The sequence below is a fragment of the Panthera onca genome, chromosome B1, assembly GCF_046562875.1.
Source record: "Panthera onca isolate mPanOnc1 chromosome B1, mPanOnc1 haplotype 2, whole genome shotgun sequence".
Lineage (NCBI taxonomy): Eukaryota > Metazoa > Chordata > Mammalia > Carnivora > Felidae > Panthera > Panthera onca.
Window position 1 is genome coordinate 4990190 of NC_138342.1, and position 25801 is coordinate 5015990.

The 25801-nt window shown below is 56.1% G+C and overlaps 1 protein-coding gene across 10 annotated transcripts in view; it reads left to right on the plus strand.

Annotated features, from left to right (window-relative positions):
- Positions 1-25801, plus strand: part of LOC132692732 (janus kinase and microtubule-interacting protein 1) — a 249392-nt gene that overhangs the window by 16581 nt on the left and 207010 nt on the right. Inside the window, exons 1-2 of one of the 10 annotated variants that reach the window (XM_060655466.3) lie at positions 5784-7580; positions 15955-16073. The exons of 5 other annotated variants lie outside the window; for them this stretch is intronic. The gene's annotated coding sequence lies outside the window, so the exon portion shown is untranslated. Of the gene's footprint in view, positions 1-101; positions 212-5783; positions 7581-14654; positions 15031-15954; positions 16074-25801 lie in introns of those variants that run through there. 4 more of the 10 variants (XM_060655467.3, XM_078446276.2, XM_060655469.3 and 1 more) reach the window with 4 other exon arrangements.

Genomic DNA, 25801 nt, shown 5'->3' on the forward strand with positions numbered 1-25801 from the left:
GAAAGTCACTGGTCGCCTCTGCTTGTTCCTGGCAGTGTGATTGCCTGTCAGCCCTGTGACTCATTTCAGCAGAGGTGGGACAGAGACGACCTGACAGCTGGGGCCTTTTCTGGGACTTCTTGAGGGCACTTTGCACCTCAGTAAAGAGGTGATTCCGAAATGGAGCAGGGGGTTTGCCAAAGGCCAGCAAGCGGCAGTTGAAAGAGCAAAGGTAGGGACTTGAGCAAATCCGTTACTCACTTGAGGTTGAACTTCTGTCTCCGCGAAATGAGGAGGATGACATGTGTCTCTCCGGGACCTTGTGAGTGCTGGGAGTATGTGTGTAAAGCACCTGATGCCAGGGGGCCGCAGCCTTCTCCCCCCAGGTGTGCAGAACAGCCAGGCTTAGCCCGCTGCTCCATCAGTGTGGTTCCTCTGGCCTTCCTTTGGACGAGGTGATGTCTGGGTCACCCTCGTGGCTCTAGCCTCAGGCTGGGACCCACGTAGCAGAGCGGGTAAGAGCATAGACACTGGAGCCAGACCACCTGCTCATCTTTCCACCCCTATTTGTTGGCTGAGTCACCTTGGCCGAGTAACCTCACCCCTTTCCGCTGGAATGCTAAAATGGGGACACTGATAGCACCATGTCTTAGGGCTGCGGAGTAGTAGATAATTTGGAAAGGCTGGGAAAGTTTCTGGCACGCCGTGACGGCCTCGTGAGCGGGGACTGTAGTTATTAGCACTTGGTGCATGTTTGTTGAATTGTGTTGAGTTCTGTCTGCCAGGAGAGGATGTGGGTGTTGCCACGATGCTTTACTTTTCTTAAAGCCCGGGTATCAGTTCCCATTGCTTGTCCCCACCTCAGATTTTTCTCTCCCGTTCAGCATTTGTAAGGTTCTACAGTGAAAAGTTAAAGAAAACAGAAAGGTCCACACGCGCAGAATGTTCTACAGGAAGTTTCCTCATGTTCTTGTAAATGCTGATAAAAACTCTCAAACCCGCTCTTTGATGGGAGTTTTGCGACGTGGGTTTTGAATGGGAGTAGCAATTTTATCAGGCATATGTTTGTGTTTGTGGGTGTGTCTGGTGGGAAAGTGAAGTCGGTGGCTTTCTGTTGCTACTGGAAGCTTTTCATGGACTGGACTGTTTGGAAACTGTAGCTTTATGGAAGCGTTGAGGCTAATTCAGCGGTATTTAATTTGCTGTCAATATGCTTTGCTCTGGGAGGGTGATGGCACAGTGAGCCTGGCTGTTCCTCCCTAAAAATGTGCTTGGGTGCCTTCTGAGACTGTGCCTGGCACGGTACTAACTCCTGGGGATAGAAAGCAAACCGACACACTTCCTTGGGCAGCTGGGAAGTGGCCTCAGAGGCAGACGGACGTGGGTTCGAGTCCTGACTCTGCCACTCACACGCTGCAAAGACGGGGCAAGTGAGTTCACCTCTTTGAGCCTCAGTTTCCTCATCTGCCAAACGGGGATGACCCTGTTACATGTTTCACAGGTTTTGAGGCTGGGTTGAGATGGGCACGCCCAGCACGTTGCCTGGCCGCGAGTGGGCTCTTAGAAAGGGCCGCTCTTGTCTTAGTTGCTGCTTGGGGCTGGGGGCAGCAGTGATGTTCTGAGAGACCCAGGCCCCCTGACCTGGGGCTGCCCCCAGGCCACTTCCTTTCCTTTGCTCTCCACCTGGCAGAACAGGCAGGGTCACTGTTTGCAGAGGAGATGCCTGTGTCTGAGGGCGAGAGAGGCCTGGTTTCCTGTGGGCTTGTGGCTTTGTCCTATTGATGGCACCTGCCGGGGTTTCTGGCATGCCTAGGAGCAGGTGGTGGGGGCTTGGGGGAGGGTCCTCCGTGGGCTGGGCTTCCTGTCCGGGTGTGTTCAGTCCGCCTCTCAGCCGTTGGGTGTACCGAGTGCCCCCCAGGCAGGTCCCCTATGTGCCTCTGTGGGCCTCTCCAGTACTGTGCAGGAGGGCGGGAGATAGCAGAGCCTTCCAGCAGTCACAGGAGGTGAGCCGTGGAGCCTCAGGAGGCCACCTTGCCCTCACCCACACACAGGGGGCCTTGTGGGTGGGCTCAGTGAGGGCTGCTTGGGAGGCTGAGGTTTGGGCAGCGGGTCCTTCCAAAAGTAGCAGCCTCACGTGGACCCTCCCCACCCCCCCCCCCCCCCCCCGCAAGATTTCATTGCTCAAAAAAAAAAAAAAAAAAAAAACAGGGGCGCCTGGGTGGCTCAGTGGGTCATGCCTCTGCCTCTTGGTTTCAGCTCAGGTCACGCTCTCACCGTTTTGTGAGTTCTAGCCCCACACGGGGCTCAGCGCCGACAGCATGGAGCCTGCTTGAGATTCTTCTGTCTCTGCCTCTCTCTCAAAATGTGTAAATAACAACGTAGAAAAAAAAAGAAAAAAAAAACACATTCGATCAGCACCATCCTTTTTTTCTTCCTGCTCGTTTGTGCGTGTTTTAGATTTTACTGGGGTCGCGCTGTGCCAATTTGGTAACCCGGCCTTTTCTTTGACTTTATTTTTGTTTAAGTTTATTTATTGATTTTGAGAGAGAGCACAAGTGAGTGGGGGAGGGGCAGAGAGAGAGAGAGAATCCCAGGGAGGCTTCACGCTGTCAGCACAGAGCCTAATGCAGGGTTCAAAACATGATCTAAAACTGTGAGATCGTGACCTGAGCCGAAGTTAAGAGTCAGATGCTCAACCGACTGAGCCACCCAGGTGCTCCTGGGCCTTCTTTTTAAACATCACAGCCCCGGCCGAAGGCTTCCCGGCTTCTCCCTGCACTGGCCTTGGAGGCTGGGTATCCCCAGGGCTGGGGGCGGGACTGTTGGTGCGGACAGGAAGCGGAAGGGGAGGAGTCGGCTCAGCTTATCCCGGTGGTGGCCGGAAGTGAGGCAAAGCGGAAGTGGGGGCGGGGTTGGGGCTGAGGAGTGAGGTTGAGCCTCGGCACCCCGGAGGCCAGGCTAGCCCTGGCGTGAGGAGGCCTGGCAGGGGTAGGGAGGAGAGGGCAGCGCCGGGGGCTCGGAGGCACGAGGGAGCTAGGTGCTTCCCAGGCGCGGCCAGGAGGTGGCCCTGACGTGGGTGGTGGCCCTGATGTTCCAGGGGAGGCAGCCGTCGTTGTTCCCCGGGTCGGGCTGCGGAAGGGGTTGCTTCGCGTCAGAGCCTGCAGTGGTTGTCCGAACTCACTTAATCCATGCCACAGCCTCAGGAGGTGGGAGCGCCTCCGGCTCAGGTGGCAGGACTGGATGCACGTCCTACAGGCAGTAAGGGACGGAGCCATCAGCCAAGTCCAGGCTTTCTGGGGAGGCATCGTGGTGATCATGGAGGGCTTCCTGGAGCAGGTGGTGCTGTGGCTCATAAAGCTTCACCAAGCCCCGTGTGACACCAGGGTACAGGCAGATTGCGGGAGGGACAGTGAAGAGTCGGGGTTCCGTGGGGATTAGACACCCCCACCCTCGGCCCCCTGTTCCATCTGTACAATGGGGAGATGGGACCAGATCTCGAAAGTGTCCCTTCCGAGTCTGGAGCTCACTTCTCCACGTCAATGTTTGCTAAATATTTTTCCGTTTAGGAAGCCTGTCGTCTGACTGCCAACGCCCCCTCTCTCCCCAAGCTCCCTTTGTGGTTTCAGGGTTGTCAGTGGGTGTCCCGGCGGCGATCACTATTCATGACCACAAGGGCTGGAAAGACTCTTATCTCTTTCTGGCCACCCAGGCTGCGGAAGCGGCTAGAAGGTTCACCCTGTAGGCGGTGCCATGAAGCAAGCCCTGGAGCCGGACAGATCTGCGTTCAACCCCCTGCTTTTCCTGCATGTTCCATGGAAACCTGGGCCCATCAGTCCACCTCCGAGAGCCTCAGTTTCCCCATTTGTAAATTTGGAGGTATTGTCTCCCAGCCCTTAATTTCCTCGGCCCCGCTCCCCATCCCGAGTGGGTCAGGGTGACGTGGAACAGTCATGCTTCTCATTTTCTGCCAAAAGCCAGTCCGGCAGCAAGAGTAATAAGGAGCCGGGCCAATGTTTGGAGAGGTACAAAAATCGGTCCCCATGTCCAACACCACTGCACTCCAGCTTTAGGAATTCTTCCCTGTCCCCTGCACTTGGGCCGTAGGTCCTGTCTGGTTCTGCCTCCCAAAATGTCTTTATCCATTGCTTACCTCTGTCCTCTTCTCCCGTCACGAGATGAGGCCACAGCTTCAGCACTGTCTCTGCCTCCGGGGGCGGGCGGGGGGGGGGGGGGGGGGCTCCAGGCAGCCCTCCATGTGGACCCTGAGCAACTGATCTGAAATGCATTGGTGTCCAACGTTTTTTCCTCCCTGGCATAAACCTCTCCATGGCTCCCTGCTGGGCTCAGGGTCACGTTCAAGCTTTTTAGGGATTTATAGTCCTCCCTCCCTCCCACCAGGCGTTCATTCACGCCAGGGCAGAACTGCCTTGTTCATCTCTCTATCTTTATATTTTTCACATTTATTCATTTTTGAAAGGCAGAGAGAGACAGAGTGCGCAAGGGGGAGGGGCAGCGAGAGAGGGCGACACAGACTCCGAAGCAGGCTCCAGGCTCTGAGCGGTCAGCACAGAGCCCGACGCGGGGCTCGAACTCACAAACCATGAGATTGTGACCTGAGCTGAAGTCGGACGCTCAACTGACTGAGCCTCCCGGGCGCCCCTCATCTCTGTATCTTTAGTGCCTGGGAAAGTATCTGGTGCTTAGTAGCTTCTCAGTGGTAATAAATGGTAATGAGGCCGTTTGTTGTCTGTGGTGGAGGGAGGGCACCTCATCCACTATGAGGCACGTCGGTGGTCATTCTGTGCATGTCAGTATCACCATCTCTTGCATGGATGAGGAAACTGAGGTTCAGAGAAGATAGGGGTCTCGATGGGATTCAAAATGATCATTAAGTAAATATATGCGTACCCTTTAAGCATCTGTTACTTTAATCGGAAAGCAAAAGTCTGAGCCCTGAATCTAGAGTCTTTTCTACGTTCAGAGAGAGCCAAGGATCGACAGGCACGCGGCAGGGGCGGGCAGGGTATGGTCTCGGGCAGCGTCCGTCTGCCTGGACCTGCCTCGTGCCAGCCACTCTGGGTGAGTCCTCAGCTGAAATCAGGCCACCGGCATTATCACCCGTGCGTAGCGATTCCCCGATGCAGTGACAGTGAGATGCGCGTGGGACTCTTTATCCCTTATACCTGCTGATTTCTAGTCCTTACCATTTTCCCACCCTCAACATAAAACTGTGTCAAAGTGAAGGTCTCGCGAAAAGATTCCCACCACCCTCCGGACCACTGTCAGTGTTCTTTCCAGCCTCGTCCGGAGGTGGCGTGGAGAAAGATGAGTGTCGATGAAACATTTTGCTTTCTACGTAGAATGAAGGGAGCTCGCTTAGTTGTGCCCTGGTTCTCTCACTCCTGAGCTGAGTGACCTTGGGTGACTTCCTCAACCTCTCTGAACCTCCGTGGCCTCAGCCGTCCCCTAGAGGATTCACCCACCCGCCGGGGTTGCCGTTCTCTGAGGTTGGTTTGGCGGACGAGGAGGGCTTGAGCAGATCTACAGTAAAGGGACAGGGGAGGCAGGGAGCAGACGAGGAGGGGCCTCATCCAGGCCCAGAAGTGTGGTTTTCACTCTGGGGGCAGTAGGGAGCCCACGGTGTGAATATATTTCGCTGTTCTCTAACTCTTCGAGAAGTAGTAATGGCCAGGATCCAGGGACCCTGAATCAGGACTCTGCATGGTTCAGGGTGACCGTGGATGAGGGGAAGGTGGGGGGGGGGGGCTGCATGGGGTGGGGCAGAGGGTGAGGAGGTGGCCAGTGGGGACACACTGTAGAGGGAGGCAAGAGAAACCAGCCCTCTGCAGGGAGATGGGTGTCATGGTCTAGTTGGGAGTCAAAGGGGTCAGAATGGAGACAAGGGTTTGGGCCACGAGTGGCTGGGGCTTTGCGTTTCTGGGAGCCCTTTCAAGAGAGCCTGGGGGTAGGCTGGGCGCAGGCTGCACTTGCCCCTGGGGCCCTTGGGGAGGCGCTGCGGGCCTGTTGATGGGACACTGAGGCCCATGCAGCTGTGTGACTTCTCCAGAGTGACTCAGCAGGTTGAGAGCTCTGAGCCCCGGGTCCTTGCTTTTCTGCACTGTGGCCTGACTGGTCTCCTCTGCCAGCTCCCAAGGACAGAGGGGACTCCACAGTCAGGCGTGAGGGCGTGTGGCTTGTGTTTTCTCAGACCAGGAGCCAACGACCAGGGTCCGGCGTCAGCTGAAGATTTGTAATCCTCTCCCTCTGTGCCCAGAACCCCTTCCGGCTGCTCTGCCCTATTGTCAGATGATGCTTATTAATCTTGATTATCGTCATGTTTTACTTTTCTACTTGGTTAACTCGGGGAAGTTTGTCTCTGGTCCCGAGTACATCTGACAAGGACATGGGTGCGTTTTGCGGACAGCTTCTCTCAATAAGCCCTCTGAGACTTAGGTCAAGAAAGTCATCATTTTGCTACAGAGACATTCTTGTGACAACCGGTGACGTTTGAATATGAGATGTATGAGTGATAACATTTCCTGGGCTTGTTCGCTGTGTTGTGATTTCGTAACGTCCTTGGTCTAAAGGGGTGAAAACCACAGCATTTTAGGGCGAGATGCTGTGATGTCTGCAGTTGGCTTTCAAATTGGTCTTAAAGATAAACGAGAAACACGTATCTTGATCTGTAGATAGCGCAGATGTGGAAAAACGTGAACCAACAGTGAGTCTCGATGAAGGTACAAGTTCATTGTACTCTTCTTGGAACTTGTCTGTAGTTTTGCAACTTTGAAAAAGAAAACATTTTTAAAAGGGCTGCTGGGTTGGGGGGTGTCCCGAGTATCTCGGGGTCCACCCGTCGGCCCTCTGCTCCCTGCCCTGTCCTGGTCTCTGTCGATTGGAGACCCAGGGAACTGCCTGCCCCACAGTTAAATTCTAGGCAGCCCGTTGGGGTCCGGCTTTGAAAGAGCGGCAGACGCTTTTGACAAAATGTACTCCTTCCTCTATAGAGAAGTCACTACATTTCTAGAATCTTTCGTTGGGGACCAACTTCCCTTCAGGTTTTCATTTCTCCCCTCAAAATTTTCTTTTAAATTTTGATTGCCTTCTAAAATGACCGAGGCCTCATTTGTTGTTGTGATGATCCAAACAGAGAAGAGGATAAAGAAATTAATAGGTCCCTGTTTTTTCCATCGCCCGTGGGGTGGTTAGAGCCTCTTGAACTTTGTCCTGTGCTCTTGGGAACACATACAAACACCCACAGGCATCCTAGTGGAGCTTGACGTCTTGTCATTTTTATCCTTTGTTAACCTGGCTGGCCAGCCGGCTCCCTACTTCTCCTTGAAGATGCAGCTTGGGGGTCATCTCCTCCAGGAAGCCCCCCAGGCTCTCCGTGCTAACCTCATCCTTTGCAGTCATCCGAATCTGAGCTGCCTCCCCTGCCAGGTCTTGGGTAACCCGAGGGCAGCCGCTGTTTCCCTTTCGCTGTCTGCACTTGAGCTGGGAGCCCAGGAGACGCACAGTCAGTGTTTGTGGAGCCAGCAAACGGGCAGGGGAGGCATCCTGAGCGAGGAAGAGGAAGCCGCCTGAGCAGAGCCTTGCAGGTGAGAGAAGCTTTCTCATTCAAAACATTCCCCCTAGCCCCTGGGGGAAGAGAGTGCCAGGGCCCTGCATGTCTGGGGACAGAAGGTCACTTTAGGGAATGTGGACGCTGCCTCCCTGGGGCTACCTGTGCCCTGGCTGATTCTTTCCTGGCACAAATGCCCTCTGTGGGTTGGGCCGATGGGGTGGCTATGAGCTACTGAAGGGCTGGGCTGGGACTGGGTCCTTTCTTCTTCCCAGGGCTTAGTAGGGCCTGGTTTGCTGGGCGGGGGGGGCGGGGGGGGTGGCTCTTGGGGGCGACAGGAAGAAGCGAGGCCAGGGCTGGAGCAGCCCAGGCTTTAGATGTGGGCCTGGCCTGGGTCTCTCTCTCTCTCTCTCCACGATCCTGCCTCCTTCCTCATTAGGGGCGCTGTTTTCCACAGCTGGGCTTTGTTAATGTCTGCAACGCATCTGATCGATGCCAGGGACCGGGTCACTGCCAGCTTGAGGAGGCTGAGAGTGGAGTGAGGGTGGAGAACCCAGTGGCAGTGTAGACCAAAGCATCCCTCGCTCTGAGAAGCTCTCCCGAGCTCGCCCCCCACTTCAGGCCGGCCTGATGGTGGGCTTGTAGACCTTAGGGCATCAGGCCACCATCTCCAAGGACTTATGTTGCAGGAAGCGAGTGGGGCCGGGAATCCCCACGTGGTGCCGTGCGGGTTGTGTTCCGGGAGAGGAGTCAGTGTCGTTTGGGGAAATCGTGGAGGAGTGAGGAATTCTCTTCTGTTAGCGGTTGACTGCTAACGTAAATGACATTACCGCTTGCCTATGACCTGTCTACATAGCTTTGCAAAGATATCCCCCTCACCGGTTTCGAATTCAGCACTCTCCCCGCCGAACGGAGGCATGAGCGGAGCGGGAAGTGACTCGGAACGTCGGGGCTCGCCGCCTCCCCGGGTTGTGTGCCAGGCCCTGTGGGGGGAGGTGGAGTTGGAGGTGAGAATGCACGGTCCTGCCCTCAGGGAGCAGCTGGCCTAGGTGATTTTGGAGGTTGAAACATGGGTATCCAGGTCCTGCAAAGGTTCCGCTGCCGTCGTCCCACCCCTGTCTCTAGTTTGCACGTATGCCCTGGGCATTAGGTTCCGAACAAATGCTGAAGCAAATTGAGATGGCTTATGTGACGGCAGGCCCTCTGTCCTCCCTCTCTCTCGGTTTCTTGTCTGCCGTTCCACCTAAACTGGCGTTCTTTGCTGCTGGGACCGTACTGTGACTATCTGGCGATAAGGGCAGTGGCGGTGATGGTGGCAGTGAATGTGTGGGTGGCAGGGGCGGTGGCGGGAGCGATGACTGCACGAAAACTGGAAATTCCAGGCACATAGCGGGCATTCTTAGAATCGCTCGAGCCCTCACAGCAACCAATGACTCGTAACTGTCACAGCCCATTTTCCAGGTGAGACCCCCGAGTCAAAGGGCCACCCCGTCAGTGCCCGGTAGAGGAAGATTCGAAGCCTGATAGACTAGTTTTTTTTTTTTTTCAATATGAAACCAGGAATACCCAAGTGTGGAAATGCACATTCGGGGGCCCCCAACCCATTGGATCAGCACTGCCGGGCAGGGATCCGCTCAGGGAAATTTAGGGCACTGGTAGGGTGTTCTCACTCTTTAATGGGCCCCGATCCCCTGGGGACCTCGTTTAAACATGCAGGCTCTGGTTCAGCGGGTTTGGGTGGGGCCCGAGACGTATCTTCACAGGAGCCCGCTGATGCAGACCGGGCTGGCGCTTCGGGCGGCCAGGCTCTCCGCGACAGGTCCTCACGCTCCGGATGGCTTAGCGTCACACGGCGGGCCGGCTGACACGGACTGCAGGCCCCCACCCCAGAGTGTGGGATTTAGTAGGCCTGGGGCGGACCTGAAATCTGGCAGCCCCAGTGAGCTCGGTGGTGAGGCGGGGACTCCTGGCACGGAGACCACACAGGGCCCTAAACCAGAGATTTCTGCTTTGACGGCACATCGGAATCAACTTCAAAACCGCGGAGACCCGGGCCCCACACTCAAGTCCTGAGTCAGGGGGACTGAGCGGAGCCCAGGCATTCTGGATCATTCTCGTGTACACCCCTGGTCGAGGCCCCCCCGCGCCTGAGTTTTTCTTTTTACGCTGGCTGCCTAGGTGCCTGGAGAGGTGACAGTATGAGTCAGGCCCACCGCCAGAAAGATCTGATCGGTGGCCAGGTGGCGCCAGGCGATGGCACGAAGAAGAGGTTCTCCGGGTGTTGCCGGGGGGCGGCGGGGTTGAGAGCAGCTTCTTGGACCGAGTGCTGGCCCCTCTTGGGTCCCCTGGGCTGCCAGACCCGGGCCCTGGGGAACAGCCTCTGGTTCCGAGCCTCCCCTTCCTGCCCGGGGTGGGGGAGGCGCCTTACAGTCGGACGTCTACACGGACTCTGCTTCTGCTGCTCCCCTGCTGGGCCGTGTGGCCTTCGGCGACTCGGTTCCTCTCTCTGGAGCTCGCTCTTCTCTGTAAAATGGGAGAAAAAATGATCTGCGCCAGGGAGTTCCTTGAGAAATAACATTGCTCAGTGCCCGACACCCAGGAGGCCTCAAGATCAGTTCTTGTGTATGTCCGGGTAGGGTAGGTTGTCACGTACAGCAGCTGGAGGACATCGGTGGGGGAGAATCCCCAGGGGTCTGCAGGGGCTGGTCTCCGTGAGCCTCCTCAGCTCTCCAGGTGTTCTGATGCTCAGCAGTTAGAGCACCGCTGATGTTGCTGTGATGACCCGATGGCTGGGGAACCTGATCGTTGGTGGTTATTATTAGCCAGTAGCCAGGAAGGACGCCCAGATGTCATAGGTTTATGAATTAGTGTTTTTATTTTCTTTGGGGGAGTACCCACGAGTGGAGTTTCTGGATCGCATGGTACTTCTATTTTTAATTAAAAAAAAATTTTTTTTTAACATTTATTTTTGAGAGACAGAACATGAGTGAGGAGGGGCAGAGAGAGAGGGAGGGGCAGAGAGAGAGGGAGACACAGAGTCCGAAGCAGGCTCCAGGCTCCCAGCTGTCAGCACAGAGCCCGACGCGGGGCCCGAACCCACGAACGGTGAGATCTTGACCTGAGCCAAAGTCGGCTGCTTAACCCATGGAGCCACCCACGTGCCCCTCTATTTGTAAGTTTTTGAGGAACCGCCACACTGTTTGCCACAGTGGCTGACAGTCTACATTCCCACGAGGGTCCCTTTTTCTCCACATCCTCACCAGCACCTGTTGTTTCTTGTGTTTTTGATTTTAGCCGTTTTGGCGGGTGTAAGGTCGTACCTTACTGTGGTTTTGATTTCCATTTTCCTGATGACAGGCGATGTTGAGCGTCTTTTCCTGCGTCTGTTAGCCATCTGGATGGGTTCTTTGCCTATTTTAACATGAACTCGTTTGTCTTTTTATTGTTGAATTGTAAGGTCTCTTTATTCTAGATGTAGGCCCTTCATTGGGTACATTGCTCCCATCCTGTGGGTTGTATTTCCATTCCTTTATGCTGTCTGCATTCGTTTCGTAACCTGCCATAACAGCCGTAGGTGGGGGACCGTTGCCTTAGCCGCCACCAGAGTCCTACTGGCCCTGACGAGATGGGACTTGGTGGAGGATGGGGAGGTGGGGGCAGAGGTGAGGAAGGAGACGGAGGGCCGGGCCGGTCCAGGCCAGAGCAAGACAGTGGGGACAGAGAGACTAAGCAGCTAGCCCCGGCAGGACTTGGGGCCTGTCAGGTGTAAGAGGGAGGGAAGGGGGTCTCACAGGTCTCTAGGACCTGGGTGATCGACTGGAGGAGGGTGGCTCTTTGCCGAGCCAGGTCTCATCCCAGGGAGGAGGGGCAGGTTTGGAGCAAGACGGATTCCAAGAATTCTATTAACAGCAGCCGTCACTGCGTGCGGCCCGTGGGCCAGGCCCTTTCCTAAGTGCTGGGCGTGGACAGCTGGATCCAGTGCTTGCCAGGCCCTGAGTGGTAGAGACTGTTGTTGCAGACAAGGAAACTGAGGCACAGGGAGGGTAAGAAATTTGCCCAAGGCGCACAGCTGCTGTGGGGAGCTCAGAGCGTGTGCTTTTAGCCTCCCGTCTCCACTGCTGCTTAGACGTAAGCCGTCTGCTAGACTGACCTTGCCTGTTGGCTGGGTTGCACACGTGATATCTGTCGTGGCTGAATGGTGGCCTCCAAAAGAAATGTGCGCGTCCTTACTCTTGGAGCCTGTGAATGTTACTCTATGCGCCAAAAGAGCGAGTATTACCTTACATGGCAGAAGATGTGAATAAGAATTTGGGGAGGGGGGGGAACTTATCCTGAATTATGTGGGTGGGTCCTAAATCCAGTGACAAGTGTTCTTATACGAGTGAGGCAGGAAATGTGACGCAGGAGAAGGCAGTGTGAAACTGGGGTAGAGGCTCCACGAGCCGCCGGGAGCTGGAAGAGGCAAGGAGGGAGTCTTCCCGAAACCCCCCGGGGGAGTGAGGCCCTGCTGAGCCCGTGATTTCTGCCCCGTGATCTGCATTTGGGCTTTGACCTCCAGAACTGTCTGAACTCTGCAGGACCCAGGCCTCCGGCTCTCAGGGGCACGGCCGTTTCTTTCCACTGAAAGCCCCGCAGAGCCTGAAGCTGGGTTTGATCACGAGGCAGCAGAGCGGAATGTTCCAGCGCGTTTCAGTCCGGGGCCGTGGCCTCACACGGTCACGGTGGAGCTGGTGTGGATATGCTGCTTTGTGGGTGGCGGGAGGGCAGAGCGGTGAGCAGCTTTGCAGGCGCGGAGGGGCACGGGCTCGCTCCCGCACGGTGACCGCTGGTTCCCACAGCTGTGCCACCGTACCGTTGCGGCCCCACAGCCCCTCCCGAAACTCGGCCTGGACTGCGTCCCCTGGCCCGTCGGGCCGTGAGCGGTGCTGATGGCGAGGGACCCGGGCTTTGGGATCAGACACGCTTGGGTCCCACGCCCAGCTCCTAGCTGGGCGACTTGGGGCAAGTGTCAGCCCCTCTGAGCCACTCTTCTCCCCTTGACGGTGGGGGTACTGGTGACAAGGTGAATGCCGCCCCCTTAGCCGGTGGCCGTGACGGCGGCAGAGCCGATGGATGGGATGAGACAGCGGCTTTCCCACCGCCGTGACTGCCTCGTGCAAGTCAACCCCTTCCCTAAAGTGCAGTCCCATCTGCGTTTTGGGAATCAAAAAATGGGAACCTGCATCTGGAACGTGTGGAGAAGCCAGACCTCTGGTTTCACCCAGCCCCGCCTCTCGGCTCCCCAGGGACCTCAGCGGGAAAGACCAGGGCCAGGCTAACGCGGGTGGGGAGCTTCCCGGACCCCCGCGGACCTGACTGCGCGGGAGCAAGCCCGGCTGTGCTGCGGGGCTGTGTCCCGGCCCCCGGGGGGCCTTCCTGCAGCTAAGTCGCGTCCTTCACTTGTCAGACCGGCGGACCGCACCAGTTCCCACCGCCCTCCAGGAAGACAAGGGCCAAGTCTGGTAGTGGCCCTCACGAGCCCCCCTGGTGACCTGCCCCCCGATCCGGCTGAGCTCCCAGCCTCCCGTCTGGGTCCGGCCTGCCCCATCCCAGGCATGGCCGAGCCTGAACGTGGGGTCTGCCCGTGCAAACCGCTCCCCTTCCTGGCTCCTCCACCCCAGCAGGGAGGCACGGTGTCCCCACTGTGCCGACCAGACATGAGGGTGCCCCAGCGTGGCCTGTCCCTCGGCCCCCTGTGTCCCGTGCATCCCCCCGGTGCCCCTGGTGATCCTTCCTGCCCACCTGCCCGCCATGTGGGCTCCTTGCTTTCCCCTGGTGCGCCAGCTCCCTCTGCCTGGAGTGTTCCACTCCTTTCCACTGGGTCGGCCCTTTCTCCTCCCTCAGAACTCCGCTTAGCATCACTTTTGCTCAAAGTCTTTGGGGAACCTCCGTGTCCAGGACGGTTTGCCCCCCCCCCCCCGCCCCCCCCGCCGGTGGCCGGTTTCCTTTCTTGCAGGGCACCTGCCCGGGGTTTGGCATCTGCTCAGCTGTAGGTGTGTTGGACTTAGCTCCTCCCACTCGAAGGTGACGCCTGCATGTTCCTTCTGGACGCTAGATTCCCAGTACCCCCGGGGCCTGCATGGAGGAGGTGGCCAGCGGGCGTTCTCCCACCGGATGGCGGGAGAAATCGGGGGGCATACGCATGGTTCCTCCAAACAGCTGCCTTCTCTTACTCCTCTGGGCTCTAAAACTGTGCTCTGATTGACGCCCCCCACGCCACCCCATGCCCGGACCCCCACCCCGGCCGGCTCCTGTTGGTGCTGAATCTTAGGCCACGGTCTCCAGGACTTTCCCTGAAGCTCGGGCCCCCACAGGACCGTGGGATTTCTTGGCAGAGCTCGACGCCCTCTTTCTCTACCCGGTGCTCTTCCCTATTGGACTGACGCCTTCACAGAGGCGGGGAGGGACCCACCCGCACGTGTGCTCAGAGCAGATGCTCACGGGGTATGTGGGACACCAACCAGTTGGACCCCATAGGTGTTAATCATGACCCTGAGCATCTGCTGTGTGTCACGTGCTGCGCTGGGCCCTGGGGGAACCGCCGTGAACACGCCAGGCCACGTCCCTGCCCTCCTGGAGCTCGTCTGCCAGCGGGAGAGATGGGTCACCCACACAGACAAACAGGTGACACGGGAGGTCGTGCTGAGATCTAGAACTATGTTAAAGGGGGTCCAGAGAAGCCTGAGGGGACTGAGGGAGGAAGCTGTGCGGGCATTTGGGCGAAGAGTGGTCCAGAGAGAGAGAGGTAGCAAGTGCAAAGGCCCTGTGGTTGGCCCTGTGCTTGGTCGGTTGAGGGACAGCAGGAGGCCAGTGTCGCTGGAGCAGGGGCCGAGGGAGGGAGGCTGTGAGGTCTGGGGGGTGTTGTGGGGGGGATACACGATAGAGGACCTCACCGGTGTTTGATGGCAACGAAGCCGTCTCACCAGAGCCCACGCCTTTCCTTCCCAGGGCCCTGCGCCGTCAGCCTGCCAGTCTGGGGGGTGCATCCTCTTGCCTGGAAGGCATGTCAACTCCCCTCCCAGACCTCCTTGCTTGATCCCACAGGGTGCCTCGGGCGCTCTGTTTGTAAAGTGACAGTGGTATCAGTGTCGGCTGAGAGGGGGGATTGAGTAGGACAGGGCCGTCACACTCTAGCGTGGTGCCTACGCATGGCGAGGATTCGGCGGCCCTGAGCAAGTAAGATCATCACCTTATGGACTAAATGTGACCGTAATCATCAGGGGAGAGAGTGTCTGGGCTGGAAGGCTGGGGTCAGCGATGTCAAAGTCCACTTAATGGTCAAAGAAGTTAAATTACGAAGCGTGGGCTCAATCTGGCAATGTGGCGGTCAAGGGAGGGTGAGTGGAGGCCAGTGGAGGTGACGCCACACTGCAGAGAAGTGAGGAGGCCATCCGGACGACAGATGGAGACAGCCCCGAACGACCGTGGACAAGCAGAGAGAGGCAGAGGTTGGGGGATTGGGCGCAGGGAGGCTCGGTTTTGTTTTAATGGGGGCGACCTGAGTATGACAAGTGGATGGTGAGGCGCCCTTGGAGGGAGGACGGCGTGGGAGTTTTGGGGGAAAGGTGGGAAGGAGAGGGGGCCATGGCCAGGGCGAAGAAGGGAGTATTGCTTTGGGGGTTCAGGCTTGAGGATGATGGTGTCTGGTTCCCAGTTCAGCTTTCTTCTGCATCTGCGAGATGGAAACACCACTTTCTTCTCTCTCCGGAACGTTCTGTGCTATTTTTCCCAGTTGCTTTTGATTCAGGCATAAATAACCACTCTCTAGTTTTGTGCGTGGATTGCTTATTGCTATTACGTTGGAAAGCACTTTTTTTTTTTTCAGCACTTAGCCGCTATCCAGTGCTTTGGGGGACCCTAAAAATCCCATCTGTGTGTTTTGGAACAGATGTGTGACTTGACCTCTCCCCTCTCCCATTTCTTCCCGGTTTTCTTGGCCCAGACCTACCCTCTCCCATGTCCTCGGTTCTCTCCCTCCCCTGCCCTTGGTAGGAGCGGCCACCTTCTCTTTCCAAGAATTCTCTTGGTTCACACAGCCTCCTCCCCCTGCCCCCAAATGGAAATAGCTTTCCTGGCTTCCCCTGTTCCTTAGGGCTGTGATGTCAGCAGGTGTCTGTGTCCGTGTGGGTTTTTTTTTTCCCCCTGAGAAAGGAGATCTCACTGCTTGTGACTGGCTTTTCCCCACACGGCAGGTGTGACAGAAATTGTCCCCCAGCCTCCACGGTTTGGACACTCTGCGCCTTAGTTAACTAACCAGTTCTCTGCCATCCCCGGTGTTGTGGACCATCCCCTTGTCCAATTACCCCCTTAGGACAGAGCCGAGAAGTGACGTTAGGGAGCCAAAAAGCGATCCATATTTAAATTTTTCACAGAAATTGTCAAACAGCACTCCAGAAAAAGTTGTGCCAACTTGTACCCACCGAGAGTGAATGAGAATAGCAGTTTGCCAGAGCCTTGCCAACAGTGAATGTTGCAGATCTCAGCTAATGTGGTAAGTGAGAATTCTTCTGGTCCCCGTTCCGTTGGTTACATCTCGTGGTGTGTGTACCGGCCACGTGCTTTCTCCTCTTCGGGGAACCGTTTCTTCATTATTCACACTAATTCCACGATTGGTGTGCTCTCAAAACACCTTTGATTTTTTTTCTTTTTAATTTTTTTTAATGTTTATTTATTTTTGAGAGCGAGAGAGAGCGCACGCGCACAAGCAGGGGAGGGTCAGAGAGAGGGAGACACAGAATCTGAAACAGGCTCCAGGCTCCGAGCTGTCAGCACGGAGCCCGACGCGGGGCTCGAACTCACGAATCACGAGATCGTGACCTGAGCCGAAGTCGGATGCTCAACCGACTGGGCCACCCAGGCGCCCCCAGACCACTGTCATTTGTAGAGCCCTCCTAACCCATTAAATACATTCGCCTGTGGTCTGTGACACGCGACTAATGTTTTCTCCCCACCTGTGGTTTGACGCTCTTGCCTGTGATGCGATGCTTTTCCTCCGTGGAGCTTCAACACAGGTGTCTTCTGTGGCTGCTTAGGCTTTTTGGTCTCCTTTTATGGTTGTTTCCCGGAGATTTCTTAGTTTTGTCGTTTCTTTGCGTTTATTTAGCAAGTGGCCCACCTGTAAGTTGTTTTGCTGTAAGGGTCTCAGTGGACGTCTGGTCTTACCTGTTCCCAAGCAGTTAGTCCTTTGCCTGGTGTGGCAGCAGGGGCTCAGCTGCTCTCTCTTGCCTTTTACGTGGGTCAAATTCCTGTCCGCCCTTGAATCTGTGTTTGGACTGTGTCTTCTGTCTCATCGATCTGCTGAGCAGCCCAGTTTTTCTCCCTCTGGAGAGAGACGCAAACTTCCAGCTTGAAGTTTTCAGACCAGCTTTTGTTTCAAGCTGACAAGATGAACTTCTTGGGGTGCCTGGGGGGCCGAGTCGGTTAAGCATCTGACTCTTGGTTTTGGCTCAGGTCACGATCTCCTGGTTCGTGGGTTCGAGCCCCGCGTCAGGGTCCTCACTGACAGTGCGGAGCCTGCTTGGGACTCTCTCTCTCTCTGCCTCTCCCCTGCTCGCTTGCTCTGTCTCAAAATAAATAAGTAAACTTAAAAAATAAAAAAAAAAAAGACTCCCTATCAGAAGTTGGCTGCTGTCATCTGGGAGGGGTGGCCCAGGGTGGGGTGTTGATTGTCCTCCACTCCAGCCTTTCTGGAATGTCCTCGTCCCTGCTTTCCATTTGGTCACAGCCCACCCCTGGCTCCAAACCCCTATCTGTATTTGACCTACAGCCATTTGCTCGCCACCTCCCAGATGAATTCGCCAGGGGCTTCCGAAGCCACCAGCTCTGGTGCCGCGAAGCTTCGCGGCCCCGTGTTCCTCTGCAGCATTTCCGAGATCCCTGCCTGCAGGCCGGTGGGCAGGCAGGCATCACCGCCCCACCGTCGTCCCGACACTGGAAGGTTCTTGGCCTTCAAGTGCTTTGTGTTTGCAGTTGAGATCACTGGTGGGAAGCCGGAGCGTGCCGGGGAGCACACGGGGACGCCTGGAGCTCGTGCCGTGTGCTGGGCATCATCTGTCCGCAGCCCTGGCCTGTTCTTACCATCCTTGCTTTCCAGCCAGGGGACGGAGATGGAGAGGGCGGGAGGAGCCTGGACGGGGTCCCCGGAGCCAGCCTACGGCCGGGGCCCCGCCTTGTCGCACTCACTGTTCTCTATTGCTGTCGCCCCGGAATGCGGCCCAGAGAACCCTTCTGAACTTGTGCGAGCTTGGCCAGCTTTGTTGTTCGGGGGGCTGAAACGATCCTCAGCAGGAACGCTGCACCGGCCTCACGCCGCTGGTGTAAATGAAGACCTACGTCGCCGGGAGTAGCTCCCTTCCCCACCGTGCGGGCTCTGGCACCAGACAGAGGGCAGGTCTACCGCTCGGGGAATGGGAGCGCAGCCAGCCAGGGCCCCGTTTACACACAAGGAGGCTTCGGGGGTCTTGGGTGGCCCGGCCAGGGTAGCACAGGGGGACGGTGGCCGTGGATTCGGGCTTCACATCCCGTGTCTTCACTGCCGGCACCACTGGCTCATGAGAAGGTCAGGACAGGGTAGGGTTTAGTCAAAAAGGTGAGGTGTTCCGTCGGGAAGTCGGAGGGTTTCTCTGTCTCCACATCGCAGCTTCCTGAGTGTCGCTGATCCCCCCCGTGTAGATGTTGCTGCTTTTAGAGAGTTTTCAGATGACTCTCATGTGGTTCTCAGAACAACCCTGGGTTGGGGGCCAGATTCCCATCCCCGGTCCCCTCCTGCAGATGAGAGTAACTTGCCCAGGGCGTTCGGCTCTCTTCTGAGCCGTGGGACTAGTTACGGGAAACGCAGGGCCGTGGAGCATCAGCGAGCAGGTGCCGGTCCCCCGAGTGCTGGGAAGTCACAGCAGGACCGACAGCCGCTGTGGACAGACCACGTGCCCCGCTGAACATCCAGGGCCAGTGGGGTTGGAGGTACCCGGGTTCTGGCCCAGCACCGGCCTCTGGCCCATCCTGTGCCTCCGAGGAAAATGCTGTAGAAAAACCCCTCCAGCCGATGCTGTCACAAGTGTCCAGGTGAAGACACGTAAACTGCCATTTGCATCAGACCTTGCATTCGTATCTCAGGAGCTAAGTGTGGGACGGCCAGGACCACTGGGGGCTGAAGCCAAAAGCTTAGAGCAGATGGCGTGGGATTAATTTTTGCAAACCATAAGAAAGGGAGCGCACGGCAATCTGTTAGCTGTGTCGGCATCTGATCTTAGTTTTTTAAATCAGAATCGTGGACTCCGTTAGTTACCGTGTTCTATTAAATCTAAGATGCCATCGGTTGAGAGATGCGTCATTGTATTTATACCACCGAAGAAAGGGAGGAAAAGCAACAGTGACAGAGTCAGGCTGTAAGACACATTGTCATTTCAGAGATGTTAGTGAAGAAACACGCACCACAGGGCTGGGCAGTGCATCAGTGTCCCCTCGTTGACCTGCTGACAGACCACGGCCGAGGGCTGGCTTCGTGTGGGCACAGAGGGATGAGAGGATGCTCCCAGTCCCTGCGCCCCAAAAGCCCACGGACTGCTCAAAAATGTAGCTAATGCTAAACAGATTGGTGTCAGAAGTTTGCTGATTGATGGGTTCACTCAGCCACAGAATATTTCATGAGCACCTACTATGTGCCAGGCACTGTTCTAGGCTCTGAGGACCCCACGGCGGACAAAACTTCTCACCGAGCTCACTCCCTTCCAGGGCAATCAGTATGCATTCCCGGTAGCAATTCTCAAACACTCCCGTGCAGAAAAATTCACGTGCAAAAAATTTATGTTCTGATTGCCCGGCTTCTAGTCTTTGCTCTTTATCAGGTGTAGGATGAGACTCGGGGGTCTGCATTTTCCCAAGCATGCCAGGAGGTCCCAGGGCCGGAGGACTTCCAACCAAAATGTGACAAACAGAGCTTCAATGTTAATGACTTCATAGTAGCCCGTTGTATGAATGTCCTAGAATACATTTACTTGTTGGGGATTTAGCAGATATTTAGTTTGTTATTATTTTTTTCGATCTTCCCATTGTAAATGACACATCTGTGAATGTCCCTGCCACTGAATACTACTTGCATACTTCCTCCGTGGTTTCTTTAGGGTCCGTTGGGCAGGGATACTTGGGCTGAGTTTTTGAGGGTGAGGTAGGAGTTCGCTGTGGTTCTCCCCACCACCACATGTGGCCCTGGAGCCTGACTGCCTGGGTTCATTCCCCACTTATTAGCGGGGGACTTTTGGGCAAGTTCTTTGCCTTGCCACAGTGTTTTCTCATCCCTCAAATGGGACAGTCATAGTATCGACTTTTTAGGGCTACCATAAGGAGTGAATGAACAACGCTGGTGGACCCAGCTGTGCACGCCGTGGCCGTGGTGGCAGTGGTTGCCGATTTGGCATACGGCAGGCGGAGCAGGGAGAACCGTTTGCACGGTGCCCGCATCCACAGCTCGGGCGTGGCCGTGGCTCTGTGGACGGAAGCTCTGGATGTGCTTCGCCTCGCGTGTGGGAGCTGATGCCGGACGATGGACCTCACGTCGCAAATCCACGCCCAGCCCGTCACCCACGCTGCCCCTGGAAACACCTTTCTACCACATTGGTCTGGATGTGTCCCTCTGCTCACGTCCCCTCCCTCACATCCTGCTGCCTGGACACGACCCGTAAACCCCTTGGCGCACGGGGGAAGGAAGGAGAGCCCTTAGGACTTGGTTTCGGCCTTCTCTAATACCACCCCACCCCCGCGTGCCGCTGTGTGACAAGAGTCTCGTGGGAGGTGATGGCAGAACTCGGCCCTCAACCCCGCTCGGCTTTTGAGGAGTGAGTAGGAGTTTTCCAGGTGGAGGAGGAAGGGAGGGCTGTCCCAGCTGATGGGCTGGCGTGTGCACAGGTACAGCGGTGTGTTTGGGGTGACGTCAGTGGGTCACGGTTGGGGTGGGGCTGCTAATGAGGGTGGCCGTGGGCTGCAGAGGCGGGCCCAGCATCGTCGGGCTCTTGAAAGTCGCCCTGGACTTCCCCGTGTCTCAGCTCTTCGGCTGTGCCTCTTTCTAGGCTGAAACGCGCCCCCACTCGTTTCCTAGCTTTTTAAAGGACCGTAGACATCTGACAAATTCTTGCCCGATGGCTAAGGGCGCAGAAGGCTTCCCTTCATTATTTAGTTTGCCTTGGAACTGGGACTTGGAAGGCAACCAGTCTTTCTTTACACGCTTTGTGGTAAATCCCTTCTGGGAAACCAAATGCGACATCTCAGAAGGCTTCTCTTGCAGAAGGTTTGACGGGAATGAAAATAACTTAGCGGGCTAAGACGCGGCTCCCGGGATGTGGCCTCTGGTCGTCTTCTGCGTCCACCTGGCTTGCTCTTTGCTTGGCCTCCAGAGTGGTGTCCATGCACCGTATTGATCAGCTCTGCAGAGCGTAAGCTGGCTGCCTCCCGCCAGGGGAGGCGGGTCTCAGGAGGGGAGAGTTGGAAAAATGGGCCTTGAATCATCACTGTGGTTCAGCCGCCAGTAAGCCCCTGCTGTATGCAGGCATCAGGCTAGACTGGACCCGGGCTGGAATCCAGACTTCCCCAGGAATCCAGACTTCCTCAGGGAGTGGTCATTTCTCCGGGGGCCGTGTGGCTCTGTGATGCGGGAGAAGGGTTTAGGTGGCACGGAGACAGATGTGTTTTATTTTGATAGTATTTCAGTGTGTATTAGAGAAAATATAGCACATTAAGTCTGTGTGTGTGTGTGTGTGTGTGTGTGTGTGTGTGTGTGTACATGGACTGAAATAGTCCATACTTCTTAAAAACATTATTTATTTAAATTCAAGTTAGCTAACATACAGTGTGGTCTTCGTTCCAGGAGTTTCATCACTTCCATAAAACACCCAGTGCTCATCCCGAAAAGTGCCCTCCTTAATGCCCACCACCCATGTAACCCAACCCCCAGCCACCTCCCCTCCAGCCACCCTCCGTTGATTCTCTGGATTGAAGAGTCCCTTATGGTTCGCCTCCCTCTCTGTTTTTCTCTTATTTTTCCTTCCCTTCCCCTGTGTGCATCTGTTGAGTTTCTCAAATTCCACATAGGAGTGAAATCATGTATCTGTCTTTCTCTGACTGGATTATTTCGCTTAGCATAATACCCTCCAGTTGCATCCACGTTGTATGTATGATTTCAAAAGTCAGCGATTATAAGAAGAATATTAGGCAAATGAAGGTAAGTTGCAGAGGGGCCGTGAAGGAACTTTCTTGGGGTTCCCCAAGATGTTCTTGATCACAATGGCTAAAACGCTTTGACTTGTAACTTCCAGTGCAAACCACGCCACAGTAAAGTTGATTTTGAAAAAGTAAATATGGGTCATATGTATTTTACGCAGAAGCCACAGCAGCCGCACTGGCGTGACTAAGGGTTGGAGACCCCCGTCTGGGCCAAACGCGCCTCACTTTTCCAAAGGCACACCGGAGGCCCAGAGAGGCGGGTGCCGCACAGGTGTTGTGCCAGGGGCAGGATGGGCGGGGTGGGGCCCGGCGTGGAGGCCTTGGCCGGCTTCACTGCCCGGTGTGGAGGGAGGTGGCCGTGATGGATGGGCGTGGGTGTGGCTTGTGGCAGAAGACAGGCTGCCCTCACATGGGCGGGCAGGTGGCATGGGTCTGCTCAGGTTGCTAAGGGATGCCCGCTTCTGTGAGGAGGTCCTGCAGGAGGGAGCTTTTCTGTCCTCCCCTTCCTTCCTTCCTTCCTTCCTTCCTTCCTTCCTTCCTTCCTTCCTTCCTCCCTCCCTCCCTCCCTCCTTCCTTCCTTCCTTCCTTCCTTCCTAGTTTTTTTAATGTTTATTTATTTTAGAGAGAGAGAGAGAGACAGAGCGTGAGCAGGGGAGGGGCAGAGAGAGAGGGAGACACAGAATCGGAAGCAGGCTCCAGGCTCCGAGCCGTCAGCACAGAGCCTGTCGCGGGGCTCGAACTCATGAGCCGAATGACCTGAGCCAAAATCGGACACTCAACCAACTGAGCCACCCAGGCACCCCAGGAGGGAAGTTTTCTAAGTTTCAAGACCAAAGAACCCGAGTTTCCCTTTGGGGGTTATAGAGTCCTCTGCACGCTTCCAGGTATCAGCTTCCAATGTTCCATTTTTTTCTCTTTTAGACACTGCCAGTGTCGTGAGGGCTGACGCCCACTCCCCCCGGGGCCAGGTCTTGTCTTGGCTCCTCAGCAGGTGGGCAGCGACACCTGGGGTGGGGGTGGGGGTGGGGGTGTGGGGATCAGGGGCTGTGGGCTTAGACCTCCTGTCTTCCCCTCAGGGGCCTGGGTGGGTCAGGGCAGTTCACCAGCATCGCCGCGGGGCGCCCTGGCCAGGAGTCACAGACGCTTGGCTTTTTGGCTCCCATTTAGGGACTGGCTGTTGGTTAGGCTGTTGTATTCCTGGTTGATTCGTGGCCTCCCTCCTTCTCTGCCTCAGTGGTTACAGTGCATCGGGCACAGTGGTGCGGACCAGCAGCGGTTACCAAGTAATCCTACTGACATGAGCGAATGTTTTGTCACCGTGTGTCCTGTGCCTAGCACTGGGCGAACTGGTTTTACTTCTGTGGCCTCGTTTACTTCTCAAGGCAACGCTAGGACGGAGGTGTGTTGTTTAAGGATGGATGGTCCGCGAGCTCACTGAATTCTCACCTGCTCCCGCGCAGAAACAGTGTCTTTTGTTGGGAGACACCGTGAGTGTCTCGCTGGGAAGGAGGAGCCTAAGGGCCAGGCGTGGACGTGTCCTCCGTGGTCTCTTCCTCCTGTCCTGGTCCTCGGAAGCTGATTTTAGAGACCCGTGTTGCAAAAGTGTTTTTGTTGTTGTTTGTTTTTTAAAAAGATTTTGCTTCCTACCAGCAGCATCAGGCACTTTTCTCGGGCCCAGATGGGGGCTGCGGGGTTTCAGGGAGGAGGCCAGACAGACGCGGAGGCAGGCACTGCCACTCCGAGGGCTATTCATCAAGATCAGGAGGCCGCTGAGGGCCGGGAACGCGACGTCAGAGCTGGGAGCAGAAGCACGTGTCTATTCCTGGATGCAGGAACCACTCTGTTCAGCAAGCAGGGCTGTGTCCCTGCTGCGTCAGGCCCTGGGTAGGGCCCTGGGGACACAGAGGTGGATGAGCCATAGACACTGCCCTTGCGGTTCACGGCACAGTAGGAAAGGATTCGGGTAGATGGAGCTCTGAAGGGGTGGGGGCTGCTTCCCAGTCCGTGATCTTGGGAGGGTCCCACTGTCCCCTTCTCTGAAATGGGGGTTGGGACGGGGACAGTAACAGCATCAATTTCAAAGGCACGGAGCTCCGACCGGGAGCTGCCCCCCCTTGCTCGGTCTCTCTGACCTGGTGGAATGTTCTATGCTGTAGGGAAGCAGGGATGCTGGCCTACTACCTGTCTCATTCGCCCTCCCTCCCGCAGCATGTCTGTTGAAAGAATGAACGTGACATTGACCTTGGAGGATTTGGGGTTTAGGCGGGTGGAGGCTTGGGAAGAAGGGCGGTGTCATGGGCAGGCAGAGGTGCAGAGGAGGGCAGGCCAGAGGCATGGGCAGGGAGGACGGGCTCCTGGGGGGAGGGCTGGGCTGTGCTACAGATCCTAGCAGCCAGTGGGATACCTTGCTGAGGCGCTGAGGCCAGCTTTTGAGCACCGGGTAAGAAGGGTCTGCTCTGTGCTGGTGGGGAGGCAAGAAGCGTGGGCCCTGGCCCCCTTCCCAAGGAGCTTACGGCCTGGATGGGAGAGGAGGACCCCACAGGTAGAATGAGAACTTGATATAACTGGGACTTTGTGAGCAGATGTACATATTGAATTCAAGTCAGGTTTTTTTTTTTTCCCCCAATTTTCTACTCTTTGGGAGCTAAATGACACGGACCTTCCTTCCACTTTGGGCACGTGTAGGACAGACACGCTGGGGTTTGGAGTCGGGCCTGGTTTCAGGTCCTGGTCTCAGTACTTCTTACCAGGGCGGCCTTGGGCCCTGACTCCTGATTTCGCTGAAACCCTGCCTTCCCGTCTGTAAAGCGTGAGAGTCCTTCTTCATTGGTGAGACTTGAGGGTCAAGTGTGAGGGTCTGCCCAGAACTGGGCCGGGACAGGGCGCCTGCTCACTGTTGGGTCATTTCTTCGTCGGAGGAAGGGCTGTAAAATTGGTGTTTGTGTGTGTGTGTGTGTGTGTGTGTGTGTGTGTGTGTGTGTAGGGGTAGGCTGTAAATTACTTTTTGTTTTCTTTTCTGAACCCCTCGAATTTTTTCCTTGATGAGCATTTTATTTTATTTTTCTTGAAGACTGTAACTTATGAGGAACAGACCTGACTAAGCCATCTGCTCAGTTGGGTCTTTGCTTCTGCAAATTGGCCCTGTGCCCTCAGTGGCAAGTGTGGGACTCGTGAGTGAGCCCCACGCCTTGGTAGACACATGCCATGTGCTGCTTTAAAGCCGTGAAACGTCCCGGGCAGCCAGGAAGAAGGGAGACTCTTGGACCCTGGTTCCTTTGCAAAGCCTTTTGCCCCATAAACGTGAGCCTCAGGCTGTCAGTCCTGACCAGCCCTCCAGCCCCAGGACCTTGGATAAAATCCAGCCAGGGTGCAAACCCCCAGCCCGCTGTTTTCTGGGTGTGTGTATTCGGGCTTGCTGTGTAGCCTCTTGGAACCCCCCCCCCCCTCGCCTCCTGCAAACCTGAAAGCACCCTGTGACGCCATCCAGTTACCTGCATCAGAAACCTGGGTGTCTTCCTGTATTCTTGCCCTGTCCCCTCATCCAGGCCCGGGCCCTGACCAGGAAACCCCCTGTCTCCTTCCACGTGTCTGTGGAGGGAAATTCACCCAGTGAAGAAAAGTGAGTGCTTACTATGAGCCAGGCCTCAGGATGGATGCTGTGGAAAATCCACAGATAAAGCCCCAGCCTCCTGGACTTGACATTCGGAGCGGATGGTGGGGGCTATGTTGGGCGGGTGCGGGAGAGCCGCGGTGGACAAGTGGAAAATACGTGAGAAATGTAAGTGCGCATTTGCCGCAGCTCCTGGAGGTCCGGTCTCCCAGCACCTGCTTGGCCCCAGGATATGCTGGCCAAGGGAGCTGGGTGCAAGAAGGGAAGACGTTGGCTCTGCCATCTTGAAAGGGCAGACTCGCCCTCCGTGGAGTCTGAGCGGTGTTCGGGTTACTGCGAGGGGCCGTGGAGAAAAGGAATGTTTGCATGTACTTCCTGGAGTCCGGAAGCTGAGACCT